At 38.9% G+C, this 24,634-nt stretch overlaps 1 long non-coding RNA gene across 1 annotated transcript; it reads left to right on the top strand.

The window, feature by feature from the left end:
* The first annotated feature begins 736 nt into the window (after nucleotides 1-736).
* LOC131499354 (uncharacterized) lies at nucleotides 737-24,302 on the top strand. Its single transcript, XR_009255820.1, has 4 exons — nucleotides 737-1,045; nucleotides 20,130-20,184; nucleotides 22,204-22,339; nucleotides 23,651-24,302. It is a non-coding gene; the product is annotated as an uncharacterized LOC131499354 (long non-coding RNA).
* Nucleotides 24,303-24,634: the final 332 nt, after the last annotated feature.

Genomic DNA, 24,634 nt, shown 5'->3' with positions numbered 1-24,634 from the left:
GGAAGTATAAATCTGTAAGCAATGCCTTTATCTGGAGCTCAACCCACAACAACACAATTGGATTTAGTGCTAGCAGGAAAACCGCCTGGGTTGACTTATCAGAAAATATGAGGGCTAGTCTCCAGGGGAATTTGGAGGTAATTTGGGCTATACAAGGTATTCACCTTAAGTGCTGACTTTGAATAAAATGTGATGGCTTGCAGAAAATGGACAGCACAGAAAATCTCACAAGCAGTATAACTAGCAAATAGTAACAATGGCTAACACTTTACAGCACTGCCCTACACATTTATACCTCCATTAATTAAATTCTCAAAAACAACCCTAAGAAGTAGGAAGGCAGAGTTTTTATAATCCCAAGTTTATAGATAAAGAAAATCAGACCTGCCCAAGATCACGTAGCTAACAAGTAACAGGAACCAGAATATAAAGATATAAATGTGTGTTTTGTCTTCCCTACTGTAGGTTAGTTTTCTCTTGCAGACTCAGAAAGGTAGTCCCTTCTTTGTATAATGTTGCCTTGGTTGTGTTTAGTGGGCCAGAACTTAAAAAAAAAAACCAAAAAAACAGCAGGTCTGCCAGGCAGAGAAGAAAATGTCCTTCCTAGCTATTTTTTTCCAAAAGCCTTGCCTCTCTGAGAAATGTTACAGTAGGTTATACTATACAGACAGAAGGGAAAGTTAGATGCTTGGGCTTTTTCAGGAAACTTGATTTGAAGACAGGTAAATATTTATTCAGCAAGACAACAAGCACAAAGGCCTTTGCAGTTCCCACATGAGCTGGTCCACGCCTGGTGGCTGTTGGTGGCTGGGGTCGTGACTGAACAGTGGAAACTTTAGTCCCAAGAACCGCAGAGCCATGTCCAAGCTTGGCATGGAAACCTCAGGGTTTTCCCTTCAAGTGAACTTCAAGGCTGGAAAAATGAGCCTGTAAGTGGTGACCAGTGTAGGCCAAGGCAAGTGGACCCTTCCTGGGAAATGCTGCCCTGCAAAGACTTCCTGAGCCTCTGCTGGACTGTATGAGGTAGGAAGTAGAAGAATCTCAGGTAAGGACAAAGATTGAATTTTCCGCTACTGCAGATTAAACTTGATTTACACAACTACGGGAATGTGCCATGTCTTGCCCCATGGTGTTGGGGAATAAAATGCATCCTTGCTACATAGATAAGGAGCAAATTCCTGAGAGAGGGGACTAGAGTTGACCTTTGTAAGAAAGCAGTGGAGTGAAGGTCTTGGGGAGGTGAAGGAGGTGATGAAACAAATTAGGCCTCCACACAGATAACATTCCTGAACAAGGCAAGATAAGGGAACAAAGGCATATCCTTGGCTGACTAGAGATAGGGAAACAAAGAAGAGACCACTGTGGGTGGCCTCCAGAGACAGTGATGGGCAGGGAGAGAGGAGGAGAGCTGAATGATGGGAAGGAGGGTAGGGGAAACTTGGAGGAAAAGTGCTTAAGCTTGTATAATCAGTGTGCTGCTTTAAATCGGCCTGCTTGGTGTGGCTTTTTCCCCCCAGCTGGTGGACTGATGGAAGAGACAGGACTGAATGCAAATGGGGAGTTTAGTCTCATGAGTGTGTTCAATGCTAAGGTGGCCTTATCTCTCAGGGGACGACTATAGTAGTCTGTCTATGAGATATAATTGGTGTCATAATATGTATGATGCATGAGGGGACAGGAGGACAACAGAGAGATTGATAGAGAGGGTGAGTGAGGCAGAGCTGGTTGGCCAGGTAGCCAATAGGTTCAAGGGAACCAGCACCCCAAGGACAGATACAAAACTCAATAAGCACAGCACATCCTGCCGTGGTTTGATCAGGATTCAGCAGGGGATGCCAGTTTTGAGGTCAGAGGAGCATGGAGACACTAAGCTGAGTCCCAGTCCTCAGGTTAACTGGCAGGAGAAAGAAGCAAACCACACTGGATGGAAGAAGTGAGAGGGGAACACAGCTCAGAGCTTCCATGAAATCAATAAAGAAGGAAACAAAAAAAGATCTGGACCTCAGAAGGCTCCCAGGGCCCAGCGCTGATGCAGGGTCTACTGGAAACTGGGTCTTGTAGGTAACATCATCTAATTCTAACCTTCCCAAGGTGTGTTGACAGTAGTGATGGTGACAAGGGCCAATCAGCCTGGGCTCAGGAGCAGTGTTCTTGGGTTCAAATCCCTGCTACACCACTTACAACTTGCCTGTGGAATCTGAGTTAACATCTACCCACCTCACGTTATCTCATGGGTGGATGAAGCTAACTGCTATCACCTATTCCAAAGAGTTACTGTTTAAACTAATTGAATTAATTCAGGTTAGGTACTTTATACATACAGAGTAACCACACATCCCAGTTTGTCTGAGACAGTCTAGTTTATGCCTACTACCAGATATATTTGTTAGTATAGCTTCCTTTAACTGAATAGTATCTTGGTTTGATTTCGGTTTCTGGCCAAGATGGAATACCATGGGAGGCACATGGGTGGCTCAGTCGGTTAAGCATCTGACTCTTGATATTGGCTCAGGTCATGATCTCACAGTTAGTGTGTTTGAGCCCTGTGTGGGGCTCAGCATTGATGGTGGGGAGCGTGCTTGGGATTCTGATTCACCCTGTCTCTGCCCCTCCCCCCACTTGTGCTCTCTCTTTCTCAAAATAAATAAATAAACTTAAAAAAAATGGATGGGCTCATGACATTTGAGAAAACATGGATGGGCCTAGAGGGTATTACACTAAGTGAAACAAATCAGTGTGGGAAAGACAAATACTATATTAGGTCACCTATATAAGGAATCTAAGGAAAAAAAAATGAATAGACAAATAAAAATCAGAATCACATCTGTAAATACAGAGAACAAACTGATAACTGCCAGAGGGAAGGGGGTTACGAGGATGGGCAAAATGAGTAAAGAGGAGAGGGAGATACAGGCTTCCAGCTATGGAATGAATCAGTCACAGATATAAAAGGCACAGCATAAGAAATATCGTCAATGATATGATAATAGCATTGTATGGTAACAGATGGTGGCTACACTTGTGGTGAGCATAGCATCATGTATAAACCTGTTGAATCACTATGTTGTACATCTGAAACTAATGTAACATTGTGTGACAACCACAATCAAATAAAAAAAAAAAATTTAAGCCAAATACTTTTTCAGACACACCACACGTGAAAGAATTTATAACGGCAGACTTGTAACTCAAAAATTATTAAAAGGTCATTTATGAAGAAAAAAATTATTCCAGATATAAACCTGGATTCAGAAATTTTAACTGCCTGTATAAATACAATAATTTTTTTCTCACCACTTAATTTTATCACTTAAATATTTATTAAAACAACTGCTTAAAGTATTCACACACATACACATACATACATATATAGGCACACATATGTAAAGTTTTAAACCCTGAAGCAACCACTAAAATAACACAATGAAAAGTTATAGCTAATAAACCAACAAAGGACAAAAAATGGAATCAGGAAAATTAATCCAAAAACAAAGTGGAAAAATAGTAAAAAAGGATTTAAAAGGAGACAACAGAAAACAAAGAAAAGGATGTAGCCCAAATATATGTATGTAAGCCCAAGCACAATACTCAAATTAAATGTAAATAACCTAAATCCCTCAATTAAAAATCAAATTGTCAAGTTGGATACAAAAAAAGTAATACCCAATTACATGCTGCCTATAAGAAACTCATATTAAATATAAAAATTAAAGGTAAATTGATGAAAAGATATATATCATGCTAATACTATTTGAGATTAAAAGGGAAGAGGCTAGGGGCACCTGGCTCTCAGTCAGAAAAGCATGTGACTCTTGATCTCAAGGTTTTGAATCTAAGCCCCATGTTGGGTGTAGAGATTACTTAAAAATAAAATCTTTTTTAAAAATGAGGAGGCTATATTAATATCAGACAAAGTTTAAAAAAAACTTCACCAAAATTAAATATAGCCACTTCAGATGATAGAAGTCAATTCATCAGGAATATATAACAATTCTAAATATTCACATACCTAAACCAAGTAAATCCAGAAGTGATAGAAACTTCCATGAGAAATATATAAAGTGTCATTTTTGTCAAAGATTTCAATACTCCTCTTTTAATTATCAATAAACCACAGAAAATCAGTAAAAAGAAAAAAGAAAAAAAGCTTAGACAACACTCAACCAACTTAATCTAAGTGACATTACTTTAACACTTATCAACAGTAAACATTCTTTTCAGATGTACATGTAATATATATCAAAACAGCTCATATTAAAGGCCAAAAAATAAGTCTCAACAAATTTACAAGGATTCAAGTCATATAATGTGTGTTCTCTGCCCACAGTGGGATTATATTACAAATTAAGAACGGAAAGAGATGTCGAAAATCTTCTAGATATTTGGAAACTAAGTAACACACTGCTAAATAACCCAAGAGTCAGGGCGCCAGGGTGGGTCTGTCAGTTAAGGGTCCATCTCTTGATTTCAGCTCTGGTCATGATCTCACAGTTCATGGGTTTTAGCCCCACGTTGCTTGGGATTTTCTCTCTCCCTTTCTGCCCCTCCCCACCTCAAAATAAAAAAACTTAAAAAAAAAAAAAATCTAAATAATGAGTCAAGAAGAAACCAAGAGTATTTTCAATTCAATGAAAATGAAAACACAATTTATTCAAAATTTGCTAAATGTAGCTACAGCAGTACTTATAGGAAAATTTATAACACTAAAATGCTTATATGAGAAAAACAGAAAGGTCTCAAATCAACAACTTCAACTTCCACCACAAAAACTAGAAAAAGAGGAGCAAATAAGACCCAAAGTAAGCAAAAGGAAGGAAATAAACATCAGCATGGAAATCAGTGAATTAGAAAACAACACAGAAAAACAATAAGACCAAAACTTGGTTCCTTGAGAAGCTCAATAACATTGAAAAAAAAAAAAAAAATCTAGCCATCAGGAAAAAAAGAGACACAAATTTCCAATATTAGAAATAAAACAGGTGACATCACTAAAGATTCTATATATAGCCAAAGGATAATAAGAAAATACTGTAAACAATTTATGCCAATAGATTTGACAACTTAGACGAAATGGACCAATGACTCAAAAGGCACAAACTTTCCAAGTTTACTCAAGAAGAGCTAGATTACCTAAATAGCAAAACAGCAAACAGATTAGTTGTTAAAAACTCCCACAAAGAAAACTCCAGTTTCAGGTGGTTGCAAAGGAACTGCTACCAAACATTTAAGGGAATAACAATCCCAATTCTAGGCAAACTTTTCCAGAGAATTGAAGAGAAGGGAATACTTCTGAACTAATTCTATGAGGCCCTTTACTCTGCTTCAAAAGAGAAAGAGAAGCATTGCAAAAGAAAAAGGATAAAAAAAAAGAAAACCACAGGCCAGTGTCTCTCATGAGTATAGATGAAAAAAATAGTAACAACATATGAGCACATTGAATCCAACAATGTATAAAAAAATAATACATCATGACCAAGTGAGATTATCCCAGGAATAGAAGTTGGATTTAACATTTGAAAATTAAACTAATTAATGATAGAAAAATTTAAAACTTAGCCATTTAATAATTTCAATTGATTCACAAAAAGTGTTCCACAAAATCCACCATTTAATTCTGATTTTTAAAAAAATCTCAACAAACTAAGAACAGAACTCCTCAATCAGATAAGGATATCTACAAAAATAATGTAGCTAACATAATTCTTAATGGTGAAGAGCTAAATATTTTACCTCTAAAATCAGGAATAAGCAAGAATATACAATCTCACCATTTCTATTAAACATTGTCCTGGGGTTACAGCCAGTGAAATAAGGCCAAAAAAAAATAATAATAATAAATAAAAACATTGAGACTGAAGTAATGCTACCCATATTCACCAGGGACACGATCAACTATGTAAAAAGAAAAATTCTCATATGACGTACAAAAAAATTTCTGAAACTAATCCAAGAGTTTGGGAATGATTAAGGATATAAGATCAATATATTTAAAAACTGTATTACATACTAGTAACAAATAATCAGAATTTAAAATTAAACAACAATACTATTTACAATACCATCAAAATTATGAAATACATAGAGATAAACTGACCAAAAGGTGCAGGACATGTATGCTGAAAACTACAAAACATTGTTCAGAAATATTAAAAGCCTACGTAAATGGAGAGATACCATGCTTATGTATCAAAAGACTCAACATTGTTAATATGTAAAATCTTCTTCTCAAATGGATATGTAGATTCAAACCATTCTTAATAAAAATCCCAGCAGATATTTTTTTTTAGAAATTCACCATCTGGTTCTAAAATTTATTTAGAAATGCAGAAGACTCAGAATAACCAAAATAACTGAATGGGAAGAAAAACTTGGGAAGATTCACACTACAACTGTGAGACTACTTGTAGAAAACAATCAAGACAGTATGGTACTAGTGAACAGGTAGACAAAAAGACAAATGTAAAAGAATAGAGAGCCCAGAAATACACATGTATGGACAATTGAGTTTTTACAAAGATCCAAAGGTGATTTAAGGGATAATAGTCTTTGTGTTTGTTTGTTTGTTTGTTTGTTGAGAAAGAATAGTCTTTTCAACAAACTGATGCTAGAAAAATCATACAAATATACATGTATTTGTATATACATACACATTTACATATATATACACACACATTGTACACACACACACACACACACACACACACACACCCTCAACCCCTACCTAGCTCCATACACAAAAATTAAAGCAAAATGAAAAGAAAGCATCAAGCCCAAATGGGTTTACTAGTGACTTCTAACAAAATCTAAAGAAGAAATTATACAAAGTGTCTATAATCTCTTTCAGAATATATATGCAGAAGGATTATCTCCTAACACATTCTATGAGGCCAGCTTTACCCTGATACTAAAACCAGGCAAAGGAATATATTATAAGAAAAAATAAACAGACCATTATGTCTCATAAACACAGATGCAAAAATCCTCAACAAAATGTGAGTAAATCAAATCCAACAATGTATAAAAAGGATAATGCATCATGACCAAGTGGTATTTATCTCAGGTATGCAAGGCTGATTCAACATTTGGAAGTCAATTAATGTAATCCATTACACCAAGAGACTAAAAAAGAAAAATCACATCATCATATCAATACACAGAAAAAAGCATTTAACTAAATTTGATACTCTTTCATGATAAAAACTCTCTGCACACTAGAAAGAGGGGAACTTCCTCAACTTGATAAAGGATAGTTATAAAAATATAACTAATGTCATATCCAATGGTGAGAAACTCAAAGCTTTGCCACTAAGATCAGTTACAAAGCAAGTATGTCCTCTTTCAACATTCCTTTTCAACATTATTCTGGAGGTTCTACCTAGTCCAATAGGACAAGAAAAAGAAATTAAAAGTATATGGATTGAGAAGGAAGAAATAAAACTGTCTTTGTTCTCAGATGACATGATCACCTTTATAGGAAATCCAAAATAATTCACAAGAAAAGTTAAAACTAATCAGTGATTACAGTGAGGTTGTGTGACACAAGGTTAATATACAAATGTCAACTCCTTTCCTATACACTAACAATGAACAAGTAGAATCTGAAACTAAAAACAGTATCATTTACATTAGCACCCAGAAATGAAATACTTAGGTATAAATTGAATGAAATATGTATAAGGTCTATATGAGGAAAACTACAAACCCCTGATGAAAGAAGTCAAAAAAGAACTAAATAAATAAGGAGATATCCCATATTCATGGATAGGAAGCATCAAAATTGGCAAGATGACCGTTCCTCCCAACTTGATCCATATTCAGTGCAATCCAAATTGAATTCTTAGCAGGTAATTTTGCAGATGTTTATATGCAGAGGCAAGAGACTCAGAATAGCCAACATGATATTGTAGAAGAACATGTTGCAGGACTGACACTATCTGGCTTCAAGACTTATTTTAAAGCTACAGTCATCAAGACAGTGTGGCACTGGTAAAAGAACAGACAAATAGATCAGTGGAACAGAATACAGGAGCCAAGGAGCAAAAGCAATTCAATGGAAAAAAGATAGTCTCTTCAACAAATCATGCTGGAACAACTGAGCATCCACAGGTAGAAAAATGAATCTAGAGACAGACCTTATACCCTTCACAAACATTAACCCAAAATGGACCACAGACCTAAATGTTAATTGGGAAAAATAAACTCCTAGAAGATAACATAGGAGAAAATATAGAGGACTTTAGGTATAGTGATGACTTTTTATGTATAACATCAAATGCTCAATCCATAAAATAAATAATAAGGTGGACTTCACTAAAATTAAAAAGTTCTGCTCTGTAAAAAAACAAAACCAAAAACCAGTGTCAAGGGAATAAGAAGATAAGATACAGACTGGGGAAAAAACATATTTTAAAAACACACATCTGGGGCCATCTGGGTGGCTCAGTCAGTTAAGTGTCCAACTGTTTCATGGGATGGAGCCCTTCATCGAACTCTGCACTGGCAGCATGGAGCTGCTTGGGATTCTCTCTCTCCCTCTCCCTCTGCCCCTCACTTCTCAAAATAAATAAATAAATAAACATTTTAAAAATATAAATAAATAAAAAGAAAAACACCTATCTGGTAAATGACTCATCCAAAGTATACAAAGAACTCTGAAAATTACACAGTAAAAAAACAAACAACCCAATCTAAAAATGGACAAAGGACCTTAACAGACACCACTCCAAAGAAGATATGTAGATGCTAATAATTACATGAAAAGATGCTCCATGTGATATGCCATCAGGGAAACACAAGTTAAAACAACAATGAGATATCCCTACAGACCTATTAAGATGGCTCAAATCCAGAACACTGACAACACCAAATGCTAGCAAGATGTGAAGCAACAGGAATTCTCATTCACTGCTGGTGGGAACGTAACATGGCACAGCCACTTCAGAAGACAGTCTGGTGGATTCTTACAAAACTAAACACACTCTTACCGTGCAATCCAGCCAGTGTAGTCCTTGGTATTTACCCAAAGAAGTTGAAAACTTATGTCCACACAAAAACCTGCACATGGATATTTGCAGTAGCTATCTTCCTATTTCCCAAAATTTGGAAGCAAGCAAAATGTCCTCTAGTAGGTGAATGGATAAATAAACTGTGGTACATCCAAACAATGGAATATTATTCATCACTAAAAAGAAATTCAGGGCCATCTGTCTGGCTCATTTGGAAGAGTGTGCACTCTTGATCTCAGAGTCGTGGGTCCAAGCCCCACATGGGGTGCAGACATTACTTCCATAAACAAAACATAAAAATAAAAGAAAGAAATGCATTATTAAGCCATAAGAAGACAGAGAAGAACCTTAAATACATATTACTAAGTGAAAGAAGCCAATCTGATAAGGCTACATGCTTATGATTCCAACTATATCACATTATGAAAAAGATAAAATTGTGGAGACAGTAAAAAAATCAGTAGTTTCCAGAGATTAGAGGAGAGGGAGGGATGATGAGGGCAGTAAAACTACTCTTGAATGATATCATAATGATAGATACATGTCATTATACATTTGTCCAGACCCACAGAATGTACAACACTGAGAGTGAACTATGATGTAACTATGGACTTTGGGTGATTATGATGGATCACTGTAGGTTCATCAATTGTAATCAGTCCAATCTGGTGGGTGATATTGATAATAGGAAATGCTATGCATGTTTGGGGCAGGGAGTATATGAAAAACCTCTGTAATTTTCCTTTGATTTTGCCGTGAACCTAAAAGTATAAAAAAAAAAAAACAACTAAAGTATTGATTTTTAAAAAAGAAAAAGAAGAAATAAATTTTAGTATTAGCATAATCTTATCTGTCATCATCATAAAGGCCCAAGAATGAAACTAGGTCTGATCTGAGGACATGCCCAGGCAGCTGATCTAGGAGAGGGAAGTTGGGGAGACCATACAATATAGACGAAGGGCTTGAGTTTTGGGGGTAGACAGAACTAGATCAAAACCCTAGCTCTACCATTTACTGGCCATGTGACCTTGAGCAAGTTACTAGCCTTTTTTGAATTCTCAGATCTCTCTCTTATAAACAGTGGTAGACAGCAGCAGGTGCAAGGTAGTGGTAATACAAACAGTGGTAGCCTCACAGGGTAGCTGGGACGGCCGTGGCAGGGGGAAATCAAATGAGATGCTGCAGGGAAAGAGTGGAGAATCACATCCTGTATTCAGTAACCACAGAACAGCTTATTAAAAAGGAAAAAAAAAAACATGGCAAAGCTCTGGGCAAGAAGGGGATGTTGAGCATTGATGCTTGGTCACTGGAGGGGACAGTGAACCCCTAAGGCAGTATGCTGCAGTGTGACCCTTGAATACAAGGCTCTCTGCCAAACCCTAAGGGTATTAACAGACTTGGTTCTGTTTTCAGGATGAAATTGGAACAGGAAAAAGTGTGAAGACTTTTTTTTTAATAATCTAGCTAAATGTGTTACTCTTCCTAAGCGAGTTGCTAATGGAACTATCCCACCAGCCACAGCATGTACTTAGCAGAACTGTCACAAATGTTTAGAAACAAGACTATCCCTCTGTCGATGAGGATGACCTGTCCTCAAAAAGTGGAGCTTCTTAGGGACAAAAGGTGAGGCCACAGGGACAGTAAGTAATCTGGTCACAGCAAGGGAGAGACAAACAGAAAGCCAGACAGATCTGTTGGCAGAAAACAGCAGATGCAAGGTTGAGCTGACCTTTGAAGGTCGTGCTGCTTACAAAGTTCTTTTTCTTAAGGGCTGTCAGGCTGTCGAAGTACAATTTTCAAGAAGTTAATAACATGATTCCCATATAAATAATGGGCATATGCCAAAGTTTTACTTAACTTATGAGTGAGAGAACCAGCAGGATGACAAAGCTGGATACAGAAATCGATACACAGAGGAGGGGGACTGCTGGGTGAAGTTTGCTAAATCAGATTCTAAACTAGCTATGTCCTACAAGGCAATAAAAGCATAACCACTGGGGTTATTTCTTTCTATTGCACATAAATCGTTTGCATCTCTACCAGACAAAAACAGTTTGTACCTTGTCAGTTATTAGTAAATAGTAAGTCAAACAAAATTACATTCCCCAGGAGCAGGGACACATCAAACTAAGGCATATGGGCCATTCTGGTCTGTCTCATGTTTTTGTAAATAAAGTTTTATTGAAATATAGTCACATTTGTTTATGTACTGTCTGTGGCTGCTTCCAATACAACAGCAAAATTGATTAATTGTGACAAAGACCATATGGCTTTCAGAGCCTAAAATATTTGTCACCTGGTTTTCTATAGAAAAAGTTTGCCGACCCCTGCCTTAAATAGTCAAATAAACTTTAGGTGGGCTTGCTACTGAGTATTCTAGCATGACATTGAAAGGATATGCAAATGTCAAATCATCACAGTGATTTAAATATCTTACAGTATGAGGGCGCCTGGGTGGCTCAGTCGGTTAAGCGTCAGACCTCGGCTCAGATCATGATCTCGCGGTTCCTGAGTTTGAGCCCCACATCAGGCTCTGTGCTGACAGCTGAGAGCCTGGAGCCTGCTTCAGATTCTAACTCCCTCTCTCTCTGCCCCTCCCCTACTCACGCTCTGTCTCTCTCAGTCTCAAAAATAAAAATAAACATGTAAAATAAATAAACATCTTATAATTTTATATGTCAATTATATCTCAATAAAGCTGAGAAAAATAAAATTCTGCACCAAGAAAAAGAAGAAAGGACATGGTGGGTTCTTTTGGCTTTATTTACAAATTTCAGCTAGACAGACATACAGATAGATTGATAAAATAGGTGATAGATAATTGGATGATAGATAGATAGATAGATAGATAGATAGATAGATAGATAGATAGATAGATAGTTTTGTTTTTTAACAAGGTCAACTGCCCTTCAGGGTAAATGTAACGTCCACTCCAATAACTATGGCTGAGGAAATCCATGACTTTCTTAGGGAAAGGATTATGTAGATGGCCACCATTATTAATACAGAATTAACAGAAGGAGAAGATGTTCAGCAGAAAGAGTAAAATATGATGAAGACTCTCCTTGGCCCACAGCTTCATCCTTCAGGTTCACTTTTTCCTTTGGTCAGACCCTGCCCACACAGCACTAAGAATTGGATTTGACTCTATTTCTGTCTGGGATGGCAGTCACTCCCTGACAGACCTGGATGTCTGAGAGTGTCTTAAATGAATGCAGAGGCGGGAATGGGGAGAACTATAAGGATGTCCACCGCAGAATTCTTTAATGGCAACAGAGTAGAAATTATCTGAATTTTCAATGATAGGGCATGCTTAAAGAACAATGGCTTAAATTAAGTAGTCATAAGAAACAGAGATAAAGCTGCGTGTTTGTCAATAAGGGAAGACATCCATTATATAGTGTTGAAAGAACAAAGCTGGTCCCAAAGAGGCTGTACAATATGATTCATTGTTTTAAAAGATGTAAGTGCATGAAAAAATTTTAGAAGGCCAAACACAACTTGATAATAGTTATTACCACTGGTAGTGAATTTTCATTTTCTTCTTTGTGATCATCTGGTTTTCTTTATCCTAACTGTTCTATGGTGAGTATGAATGACCTGTATCATAAGCAAACATTAAAGAGTATTCTTAAAGTCTTTCCTCATAGGGAGCTGTGTTATATCAGTTGTTAAAGAGGGTAACATGGGGTGCCTGGGTGGCTCAGTTGGTTAAGCGTCCAACTTCAGCTCAGGTCATGATCTCACAGTTTGTGGGTTCGAGCCCCGTGTTGGGCTCTGGGACAGCTCAGAACCTGGAGCCTGCTTTGCATTCTGTGTCTCCCTCTCTCTCTGCCCCTCCCCTGCTCGTGCTCTGTCTCTCTCTGTCTCAAAAATAAATAAAACAATAAAAAAAATTTTTAAAGAGGGTAACATATTTTTATCTCAAAATATATGCATCTATACAATGGAGTATTACTCAGCAATCAAAAAGAATGAAATCTTGCCATTTGCAACTACATGGATGGAACTGGAGGGTGTTATGCTAAGCGAAATCAGTCAGTCAGAGAAAGACAAATATCATACGACTTCACTCATATAAGGACTTTAGGATACAAAACTGATGAACAGAAGGGAAGAGAAGCAAAAATAATATAAAAACAGGGAGGGGGACAAAACATAAGAGGCTCTTAAATATGGAGAACAGAGGGTTGCTGGAGGGGTTGTGGGAGGGGGGATGGGCTAAATGGGTAAGGGGCATTAAGGAATCTACTCCCGAAATCTTTGTTGCACTATATGCTAACTAATTTGGATGTAAATTAAAAAAATATATGTGCATATGCATCTCTGTCAACACAGGACTTTTTATAAAAAGGCTGTAGTATAAAGTCTTATCCCCAAATAATCTAATGCATCCACATCATTATAAACCATTATATGAAAAGTAACTTTCCCAAAGAGTACAGGTTATCATGGAAGAGACAAAGGGAACAGGAAAGAGTAAGAGCATATGTGCAGGTTATGGTACATACTGAGGAGTCAAATTAGCTCTCTTTTTCAAAAGAATATTAACCCAATTAAGCTTCTAATAATTTGATACAAATAAAACTAATCTAAACCAGTATTTCACAAGATAGCATGTGAACTAACCCATATGACCTTCTACCTAAAGAATATGTCCTGGGGCGGCTGGGTGGCTCAGCCGGTTGAGCGTCTGACTTCAGCTCAGGTCATGATCTCAAGGTCTGTGGGTTCGAGCCTTGCATTGGGCTCTGTGCTGACAGCCCAGAGCCTGGAGCCTGCTTCTGATTCTGTGTCTCCCTCTCTCTCTGCCCCTCTCCTGTTCATGCTCTCTCTCTCTCTCTCTCAAAAATAAATAAACATTAAAAAAATTTTTTTTAAAGAATATGTCCTATAATATGGTGACTTTTTGAGCCAACAAATATTAAGAACGCAGTAGTATTCTTTCTTTTCTCCCTCCCTCATTTTCCATGTGACATCCTTGGCCGTCTCCTGACATTTGTTGTCTCCTGGCAATATGCCAGGTACTCTAAGGGTAAAAAGATCATGGACATCAATGCAACAACTCCTTGCAATATGTTTGGATCTGTTGGCCACATGCACTCTGTTCCTGAGGTCAAACTGTTCCACTGATATCCGAACAACTATTTTTACTAAGAATTTTCTGTTTTTACAAAACAACAAAACATAAAGTAACATGACTACCACAAGATATGTGTCTTAGCGTCTAGGTTCTAAGTGAATGGTACTCAAATTCCCTTCTATGTCTAGAATAATAATGAAGCACAGAGTGACAGTGTCCACTCTGTCTTTTTTCTTCTCAGGGTAAATGTACATGCAATGAAGAAGAAAGGATTGTAGAAAGAAGAGGCGTGGAATAGGACTTACAGATTTTATTAAGAAATTAATACTAACACCCTTCTCATTTTTCATATGAGATGTGGCACTGGATAGGACAGATAGAACAAAAAAGGCTTGGGTTGGACAAAAGTTCACAGGGAAGAATTTTACTAGATTCTGATATCTTAGATTTGTATGGAGTTGCATCTAAATCAAGAGATTGTAGTATTTAGATAGACAAAGAAGAAAAAGCTAAATGCGTGCACAATTAAAGGAAGTTTAGACGATTTATATTTTTAAATGCTAGTTGATTTATTCATGTTGCTATGTTAATGCATTTAAAATGAGCCTTGACAAGGAAATTGGGAATATGCCCTAAGGAATCATTCCACAGTGGAAATTTGTGACCAAAGAGGCCTTTTTTTCAAACTGACATTAGTTTTTCAATGAATTAATTGCAAATTTCAAGAATTATGAGATTTCCTAAGTTATTTGTATTAGGAAATGAACAGGAAAATGTAATTATTTTTCCCCTCAAATAATATTTGAGGTCTGAAAAGAAGCTATGAACTATGTCATATTTCTTGTATCTTTCTGACAGTTTGTAATTACTTTTAATGCTGCTGTTCTCTAAATTATTAATGCTAATCTGTCATGACAGGGGCTGAAGAGAACCAGTGATTATATGCCTTTTTACTAGCAAGCCTGGTTTTAAATAAATGTCTTAATCACAAGAAAATAGAAGAGTAGTTACTTTAAAGGAAATAGACTTGTACCTTCTACCGGGTTCCTCCCATCCCTTAAAATAAAGTAAATGCACAGTGACAACAGTTCAAGCAGGATGACAATCTATGCAATAATTTCTGAAAGTGACATCGTGCGATGACACCCAGTGATTCACAGACTCACAGAGTTGTAAGGTGTCTTAAAAGCTCATCAACTGCAACTTGCCTTCTAACACTCAAACTACCTCTATTAATCATGGCCAATGGCTACCTGTTCTCTGTTTGAATATCTTCAGAATGACAGGCGACTCCCTCCCTCCAACGGCACCCATTTCTCACTTATTTTGAGTCAAGATCTTGCTTCCTATAAATTGTACCTACTGGTCTTAGATCTGTTTTGGTAACACATAGAACAGGCAGGACTTCTTCCCAATACATGCTTGGCACCTCTTCAAATATATGGATATATCTTTGGCATTCTCTCTGGTCTTCGCATCTTCAGGCTAAACATACCAGCTTCCTTTAACACGCTCCATGAGATCAGGGACCCTCTGTTTTATTCACGGCTTTATCTCTAGCTCCCAGCATAACATAAATAATAAATAATAGTTAGAAGAATAAATTTAAGACTCTATGCATCATCTCTAGTTTCCCACATTTTTGTTTCTTTGTTTGTTTCCAATGACTAGCAAACTTGACTGCCTTTTTCTAATCCTTGGCCGATCACATCCAAATTCTCACCTCAATTCATCCAGGAATGGGACATCCATACCCAATTTCCTCCTTCTGCACGTTTACACCATCCTAACTTTCTCTACTTTTGTTTCAAAGAAGAAAAGCCTCTTATTTCTCTTCAAGGCTAATGCCACCATCTCACTTGTTTTCGCTTCCACTCTTCCATCAATCATATTTCTAGCCTATCCTTAATCTCTTTCTTGAGAGACACTCCTTCAGGTATCCACATGCTCGGTTGCCGCCTTCCTAAAAACTAAGCTTTCTCTTATGGCCTTTTGTAGCAACGTGGATGGAACTGGAGAGTGTGATGCTAAGTGAAATAAGCCATACAGAGAAAGACAGATACCATATGGTTTCACTCTTATGTGGATCCTGAGAAACATAACAGAAACCCATGGGGGAGGGGAAGGAAAAAAAAAAAAGAGGTTAGAGCAGGAGAGAGCCAAAGCATAAGAGACTGTTAAAAACTGAGAACAAACTGAGGGTTGATGGGGGGTGGGAGGGAGGGGAGGGTGGGTGATGGGTATTGAGGAGGGCACCTTTTGGGATGAGCACTGGGTGTTGTATGGAAACCAATTTGACAATAGATTTCATATATTGAAAAAAAAAAAAAAAAAAAAAAAAAAACTAAGCTTTCTCTCTTCAAAAACTGCCACCTTTTTCATCACTGCCAACATCTGTAATCATTTTCTACAGACATATTCTAGTCTCCACTCTAAAACTATCAATATTTCATTGCTAATATAAAAACATACACGGGCGAGAAATGGTTAAGTGCCACCCAAAGCCTGCAGATTCTTTATGTGGTGAAAATGATTTCTGACAGTGGATTACTAATAATGAGGTGTCAATCAACTGAATTCAGAGACAAACTGAAGGACAGGACCAAGTTCTGTTGTTTAATAAACAAATGTTAGCCCTTTGTAGAAACCTTTTATTGTTCAACATCAACTCATATTTATGCAGACATTGGAATAAAGCTTATCTATCCATAAATATATTTTTTACAAAGGCACACACAGGCAGAATTTTGATAGTCTAAATTCTGTTTCAAAAACAATTTGAAAGTATGCCTTTGAAACGTCTCCCTATTTTAAAATCCACTGTCAAAATTAAATAATGTCACATCCATATCTACCTTTAATTTCCAGAGTGGGTTAATAAGATCAAAAATTAAACCTCTAAAATACACTTTTCTGTTTGCTTATTATTAACTTCTCTTAACACCGCTTTATGCTTCACATTTTTCCACAGCTCACTATTTCTTCATGGTCAATAAATCAAGATCATGATGTGTGTGTGTGTGTGTGTGTGTGTGTGTGTGTGTGTGTGTGAAGCAAGTGGCTGTATTAGGGAATCAGAGCCATGTAAAACATTTGCAATAATTAAAACCAAGAGGCTTTTAGCAAGCACTAGGCTAATTACTTGATGTGCATTGTTCCTCTGAGTGCTAGAAAGCATAATATTGCCTCCATTTTATACATGAGGAAACTGAGGTTCACAAGAGTTATGTAACATGCCTAAGGCTACACAGCCAGTCAGGGGTGAGGCTGTGATTCAAATACTGTAAAAGTGATGCTCTGACCCAGGGCGACATGCCACCCTTTATTCCACTCTTTTCCTTGAGTTAAGAATTAGGGCATGGAAGTGCAGAGAGGCGAGGGGTTTATACAAGCTCACACGCTGTTAATTCCAAGAACCTGTATCACCCATCAGGTCACACAACACCTGGGGGGGAAAGATGATTTCCCATGATCTCAGTTCCTTTCTCAGGATCCACTTCTCCCTGGACACCACTGGAGTTCTGACTGGAATGCTGTGGTCAGGTAGGCAACGATCAGAAACCAGAGTTTGACGGGCAGGAGAGAGAAGGAATGAGAGCTTGAATCCCCAGTTCTTTATTTTCTAGACCCTTCAGCTCTATCCCCCACAGTGTGACCCCATATTTAAGGAGCAGAGAAGAACTAAACAAAAACCTCTGTGGCCTCAGCATTTTTTTCTACAAATAGAGCTTTAAGAGCAGCCTCTGTACTTGGGGAATACAGCAATGGTAGACAGAGCCCAAAACCCTCTTAGTAATGCATAAGAATTATCCAGGCAGCCCCTAGTCTGACAAACACTGAATCCTTTCCCCACTTGGAGGAAAAAATTAAATTAAATTAAAAATAAAATCCTCAAAACCCACACCACCACCAAAGTCACAGAGAACTTTTGCTGAGTTGTACAAGCAAAGGACATTTTTGTAGAACACATTTGCATTTGAAAGTACCAACACATTCTAAATGTGCAGTGTATGCACAGATCTGTGCAGTAGCAATTAGGAACAGAAATAACCAGCGCAACTGAATTAGAGTTGATGAGATTCTGGTGTTCAAGGCAGCCGTTTCCTTTATATGACTAATCCCTATGCATTCTTGGGGTTTCAGATTAGATGTTGCTTTTTCTACAAAGTTTCCCAGACTCCCAAAGTCTAGGCTATGTGCCCATCTGATGAGTTTCACCTTGTATTTCTCCTTCTGGTTGGACATGCTGCCTGAGATCAGTATTGCCAGTTTACTTCTCAGTTTCTCCCCCTAGACTATAGGCTTTGTGAGAGCTGCCTTATATATTGTATCACTAGTATGTCTCACAGTGCCTGGCACAAAGTAGTTGCTCAGTAAATGTTTTTGAGTGGATCAAGAATAAATAAGTAGTGGGGCGCCTGGGTGGCTCAGTCGGTTAAGCATCCAACTCTTGATTTTGGCTCAGGTTATGATCTCACAGTTTGTGAGTTCGAGTCCCACACTGGGCTCTATGCTGACAGTGTGGAACCTGCTTGGGATTCTCTGTCTCCCTCTCTCTCTGCCCCTCCCAAACTCATGCTCTCTTTCTGTGTTTGTCTCAAAAAATAAGTAAACAAACATTTTTTAAAAAAGAATAAATAAGCAGAGACGGAAAATAGGATAATTACTTACAAACACTAAAAAATCTATCCAACTCTGATATCAGCTTCAATTATAAAGTGTCACAAGACCAGGATGTGGTAAGTGGTGGCCATATAAGTAAGTCATAAATATAGGATCATGAAAAAGGAAATATCAGACCCAGACCTTGATGGCATCATCATGCTCACTCCTGGATAAGAACTCTACCCAAACTCTATTCATGGAAGCATTGGTAATTATATAACAGACATGAACTGGTATTTACCTAACTTATCAGTGTCATATTTCCATCTGTTCACATATCTGCCTATCCATTTTCTAGCTAGCTACCCATCCATTTATTACCTATCAATAGCCTGCTTATCTAGCTATCTATTTATCCATGCATTCACGCATCCATCCAACTGTCATAGGCAAAATTATAAACATGTCCCCCAAGATTCCTACAGCCTAGTTATAGAACAAACACAAACCTAGTTACTGCTATAAAGGGAATTTGAAGATATAATTACGGTTCTAATCAGCTGCCTTTAAAAGAGGGAGGTTATTCTGGATCATCCTGGTGGGGCTGACATAATCAGGTGTGCCTTTAAAGCAGAAGAGGAAGTACAAGAAATGAGACAGAAGTGGGAAGCAGGAGGCATTCCAAGAGTAAGAGAGACTTACTCCCTTACTTGTTGCCTTGCTCCCTGGGAACCTTGGTCTTATAACTAGGAGGAACTGAATTCGAGCAACAATCTGAATGAGCTTGGAAGGAGATTCATCTCAGAGCCTCCAGAAAAGGACAACAGGCCTGGCTGATGCCTTGACTTTGGACACATGAAGCTGAGATCAGAGAAACCAATCTAGCTGCCCAGATTTCTGACCTATAGAACTATGAGATGAAAATCTGTGCTGTTTTAAGCCACTAGGTTTGTGGTAACATGTTACAGCAACAAGAGAAAACCAATGCACCATCCATCACTCTATTAACTATTTAGCTACTCTCTATTACCACTTATCTGTTATCCATCTATCCATCTATCACTTATTATGTTGTCTATACCTGTCACTTATATATCATTGCTTATTGTATCACCTTACCTATTTTACTTACCTATTGCCTAAATAGCATATATTTACTATGTGTATTTCCATCTATTCATCTGTCTATCTTTGTTGCCTGAACTGACTCAGTTCCCTTAACAGCAGCCTTCTCTCCCTGACTTCCCACCTCTACCCCCAAACACACATGTTTTCCTCCTGGGAAAGGCCAACAACAACAACCAAACAGTGACAACTTGGATAGCAACCCCACGGGCCATGGGAAGCTCTGTGACCTGCACCTTCCCTGGAATCCCTGTCTCTTCCCAAAGCCTCACATCTGGCTTCTGCTTTCTCCTTGACCCTCATGCAAATAGCCTGCTCAGCTCTGGATCCTGACTCCACCCTGGGATGCTCAGCTCCTCCCAACAGGTAAGTAATTACCTAACTGCCCCATCCTTTTTTTTTTTTTTTTTTTTTTTTTTCAAAGTTTTTTTTTTTTATTTTTGGGACAGAGAGAGACAGAGCATGAACGGGGGAGGGGCAGAGAGAGAGGAGGACAGAGAATCCGAAGCAGGCTCCAGGCTCCGAGCTGTCAGCACAGAGCCTGATGTGGGGATTGAACCCACGAACCATGAGATCGTGACCTGAGCCGAAATCGGATGCTTAACTGAATGAGCCAGCCAGGAGTCCCAGAGATGTTTGATTTTTAGACAGCAAGGGTGAAGTATCTGACAGGAATCACTGGCCCGTCATTGCTCTTGGGTGGCTCCTGGGAGAACAGCTCACCTTCATTTCCAGAGAACAGCTCATTTGTGGGTGTCCCATAAAGGACTCTCAGAAGGACGCCAGCCGGGGCCATAAGAGCCATTTTTTCACTTCTCACTCTGCTGGCCCCTCTGGTCCTCCTGTCTCTACACATTAAAAAATTTTTTTTTCAACGTTTTTTATTTATTTTTGGGACAGAGAGAGACAGAGCATGAACGGGGGAGGGGCAGAGAGAGAGGGAGACACAGAATCGGAAACAGGCTCCAGGCTCCGAGCCATCAGCCCAGAGCCTGACGCGGGGCTCGAACTCACGGACCGCGAGATCGTGACCTGGCTGAAGTCGGACGCTTAACCGACTGCGCCACCCAGGCACCCCGTAACTGCCCCATCCTTAACAAGCCTAGGCTCAGTCACTCCCACCACTAGGACCAATATGGCCATGGCTGTCCAAGAAAGACCCCAGATAGTCATCAGGACATAGTTCATTTTCTTCTATGAATAGTATCTGTTTTGTTCCATTTTTGTTTAACAATTATTTATTATTGAGAGACAGAGAGAGACAGAGCATGAGCATGGGAGGGGCCGAGAGACAGGACACAGAATCGGAAGCAGGCTCCAGGCTCGGAGCTGTCAGCACAGAGCCCGACACGGGGCTCAAACTCACAAATCGCGAGATCATGACCCGAACGGAAGTCAGACACTTAACCAACTGAGCCACCCAGGCACCCCATATCTGTTTTGTTCTAAATGAAGCTTTCTTTTCTCTTTATAAAGACCTGATTTCAAATAACTTTCAACTATTATTAAAAGATACCCAATGCAGGAAAACTGTCACTTATATTCGCCATTCTGATACTAAGAAGCATTATGTCTTAGACAACGGTGCCAGCACAGGGCCAAGGGGCCTCTCACAGCAACACTTACACAATATTTCCTTATAAAAGATACAGTGCTGTCCTTCTACGATCACATGCCAGAACTGAAATGGCCATATAAATCCAACCTCATAAAGTAAGAGTCAATTTTAACTATTGAAGCCCTTAGAAATACAGGTCTTACAGCATATTACCTGCCAGAATATTAGATGTGAGGGTTTTATGTAAATATATAAATGTGTATACATGTGTATATCCTTTGATATCCTTTGAGTCCTTGCTTCACACCAGGCATCAGACATACATACTTTCATCTGCATTTCTTCCTATAATCCCTACAGCTCTATAAAATATGTCCTGCTATTATGTGCATCTTATAGACGACAGGTTAAGAAACCAAAGTCACACAGCTAGAACCTAACAGAGTCAGGATGTAAACTCAAGACTAGTTCTCTTAACGACTGCCCTCCATTTTGTTCTTATCATGGCGAGAGTGGCCAGGCGAAGGAAAGAGCATCCTTGCTCCTTGGATGAATCACATTACACCCCTGGCCCTCATTTGTGAAATGAGGGTGGTGGGCCATGTGTTCCCTCAGGCTCCACCAGAACCCAGTGGTCTGCAGTTTCTTGGAGCAGCCCCTGTGGTTGGGTCCGTCTCTAACCAGGATACAGGAGATGGATGTATCATTATCACCTTTCTACTTTCCGCAATAACCTCCTGATGTCACGTACATCATTGTCCTTCCCTTTTTCTAAAGATCATTTAACACCCCATTTAGTCACCTTTGATAATGCTCTTCTTTCAAAGTACAGTGAGAGGAGCAGCTTTCAAGGTGATTTCTCTGAATTGAGGACATGTCAGTCTCTGGAGAGCCCATAGCCAGCATCCTGGTTCTGGAGCAGATGCGATGGGACCAATGTCAACAGCAGGAAAAATAATCCAGGTCCGTGAGAGAGCAACAGGTTGACAAGTTCTTTATTGAAGAACCAGGCTGTAACAGACATTACTTGAGCTAACAGCACCATTTAGGAACTGTCTATCCTGACCCTGAATCACAGGAGAAGTAGTCTGTGATGTCAGAAGAGTAAATGCATCTCATCTAAGTCACCAAGTCCAATCAATTATGAATGGGTTCCTGGAGTGCTGGGGTGAAGCACACAGGAGACGGGTCTCCAAATAGCAGGAAAGAGCACTGATGGATTAATGATGTCTGCCAGAGCAGAGGGCTAGAAAAGAGGCACCAGGTTTGCGGCCTACTCACAGACCCTGCAAAATCAGTAAAAGGCACAGGCTGTGCCATCAAATCAGCCTAGGTTCAAATATTGGCCCTCCCACTTACTAGCTGTCTAATACTGTGAAAAATTCTTAAACTCTCTGAATTCCAGCTAAAATAGAATAGTTGCAAGCAGAAAGACTGACATGTTTGGGAAGTGCTTAGTGAGGACCCACCAGTGCCTTAGCAATTATCATAAAGTTCCTCAGATAAAAATCAGTGCAAACAAAGCTGCTAAATACAGCCAGGTAAAAATGTTCTCCTTCCCTCCATCTTTGACTTTTGAGACAAAAGTCATAAACTGGCAGTCATGGGCTCAGTCTTGCCTTTAGACCTATTTTATCTGGTCCACATTGTTGGCTTACATGATGTCTAAATAATTTTGGAATTAGTTACAAGTTTATTTCACATTTTTTTTAAAAATTCATGTATCTTACTTCTTTGAAAAGTTTGATCTGACACCACTGACCCCATTGTCACATGGCCGTGAGTTGGAACTAACCAGTGGCTGCTGCCTTTGGAGGGTTCCTGAACTCTTTTCTCTTTCCTTTTCTCATTGTAGAATACGTCATATATTCAGGAAAGTGCATAAAATGCACCACAGTTTAAATAGCAATTAGAAAGCCAACATCTATATAATCAAGTCCCAGGTCAAGGAGTGGAACATAGCACCCCAGAAGACCTATCTGTCCTTCCAATCACAATCTCGACCTCCCTCCAAGGTCACCCCCATGCTGACCTTTGGGATAATCATTTTCTTACTTTTCACTTTATTTTTACTGTGTATGTATGTACCTCTAAGCACATAGTTTGGAGAGCTGTATAGACATGAACTCTTACCAAATGTCTTGTTTTGGGTCCAGCTAACTTTACTCAACATCATGGTTGGGAGACTCACTGAGGTTGACAAATTACATTTATTTTCATTGCTGCATGGGTCAAACATTCTTTCTGTCATCTCTCCACCTGGCCCTATTATAGGCATTTGGATTTGCGCTTTTACATCTGGACACACGACTCCCCTGATACAGAGACATAATTATCATCATAATCATGGTCCACACTCTGACCACTCCAGCCAAGATCCCCAGCTTCTTCTGCAGCCCCACTGTGAGCTCGGCTTGCTGACATTACCCATGAGGCTTCAACCTAAGTAGGCTCAGTCTGTCCAATTCCTCCTCCACGCCACTCAATTCCCTCCCCATCCAGTAAGTGACCCCGTCAGCTAAGGCTGACCATTCTGTATTTACACCTTCTTCTCAAAAGACCCCTTCTTCTCAATAAGGAATTAAGAGATTCAGTGAAGCCAGAGCCAGATCACCCTTCCAGGAGCACATCAGGCAGCTCATAGTATCTCCATCCATGACTGTTTGTCATTACCTCGCTTTCTGAATCTTCGTCCAGCTCTCAATCTGTGCAGACAGCTCCCTGCCAACCCAATTTGAATTAATTTGTCAAGCAAAATTTTGTGAAATAATATATCAGCTGCATTACTGAAGTAAGATCTATGACTTCTACTGCAATCCTTTCATCTTCTACTCTAGCCATTCCATCAATAAAACCAATCAAGTTTTCTCGGCAAATTTTTCTTAATAAATCAGCTTTATGGGTCATGGATCCATATTCTTCTTGATGTTTATGGATTTTCATTCCTAATACCAGTTCCATTATTTTACTACAATGGAAGTGAAACATCTAAGACAATGAGAATGGGGGTGCTTTCCAATACCTTCTGGCTATAAAAGCCAAACTCAGAGTTTCAGAAATGCTGAATGGCTTTATTCTACCAACCCTCTGCGGTGTTGGTTCCAATCTCTCAGGATGGCATACAAGGCCCTTTGACCACCTGACCCCAACCAGCCTCCCATGCATGAAGGACATGACAAGGCCCTGATGTGTCCTAATTATTAATCCTTTTTATTCTCTCTGCAATGCCCCTTGTGTCAAGTAGGACTCTTTAGGTAT

Source organism: Neofelis nebulosa, chromosome 17, assembly GCF_028018385.1.
Source record: "Neofelis nebulosa isolate mNeoNeb1 chromosome 17, mNeoNeb1.pri, whole genome shotgun sequence".
Lineage (NCBI taxonomy): Eukaryota > Metazoa > Chordata > Mammalia > Carnivora > Felidae > Neofelis > Neofelis nebulosa.
Note: the sequence above shows the minus strand (reverse complement) of the source record. Positions and strands in the feature narration are given on the sequence as shown.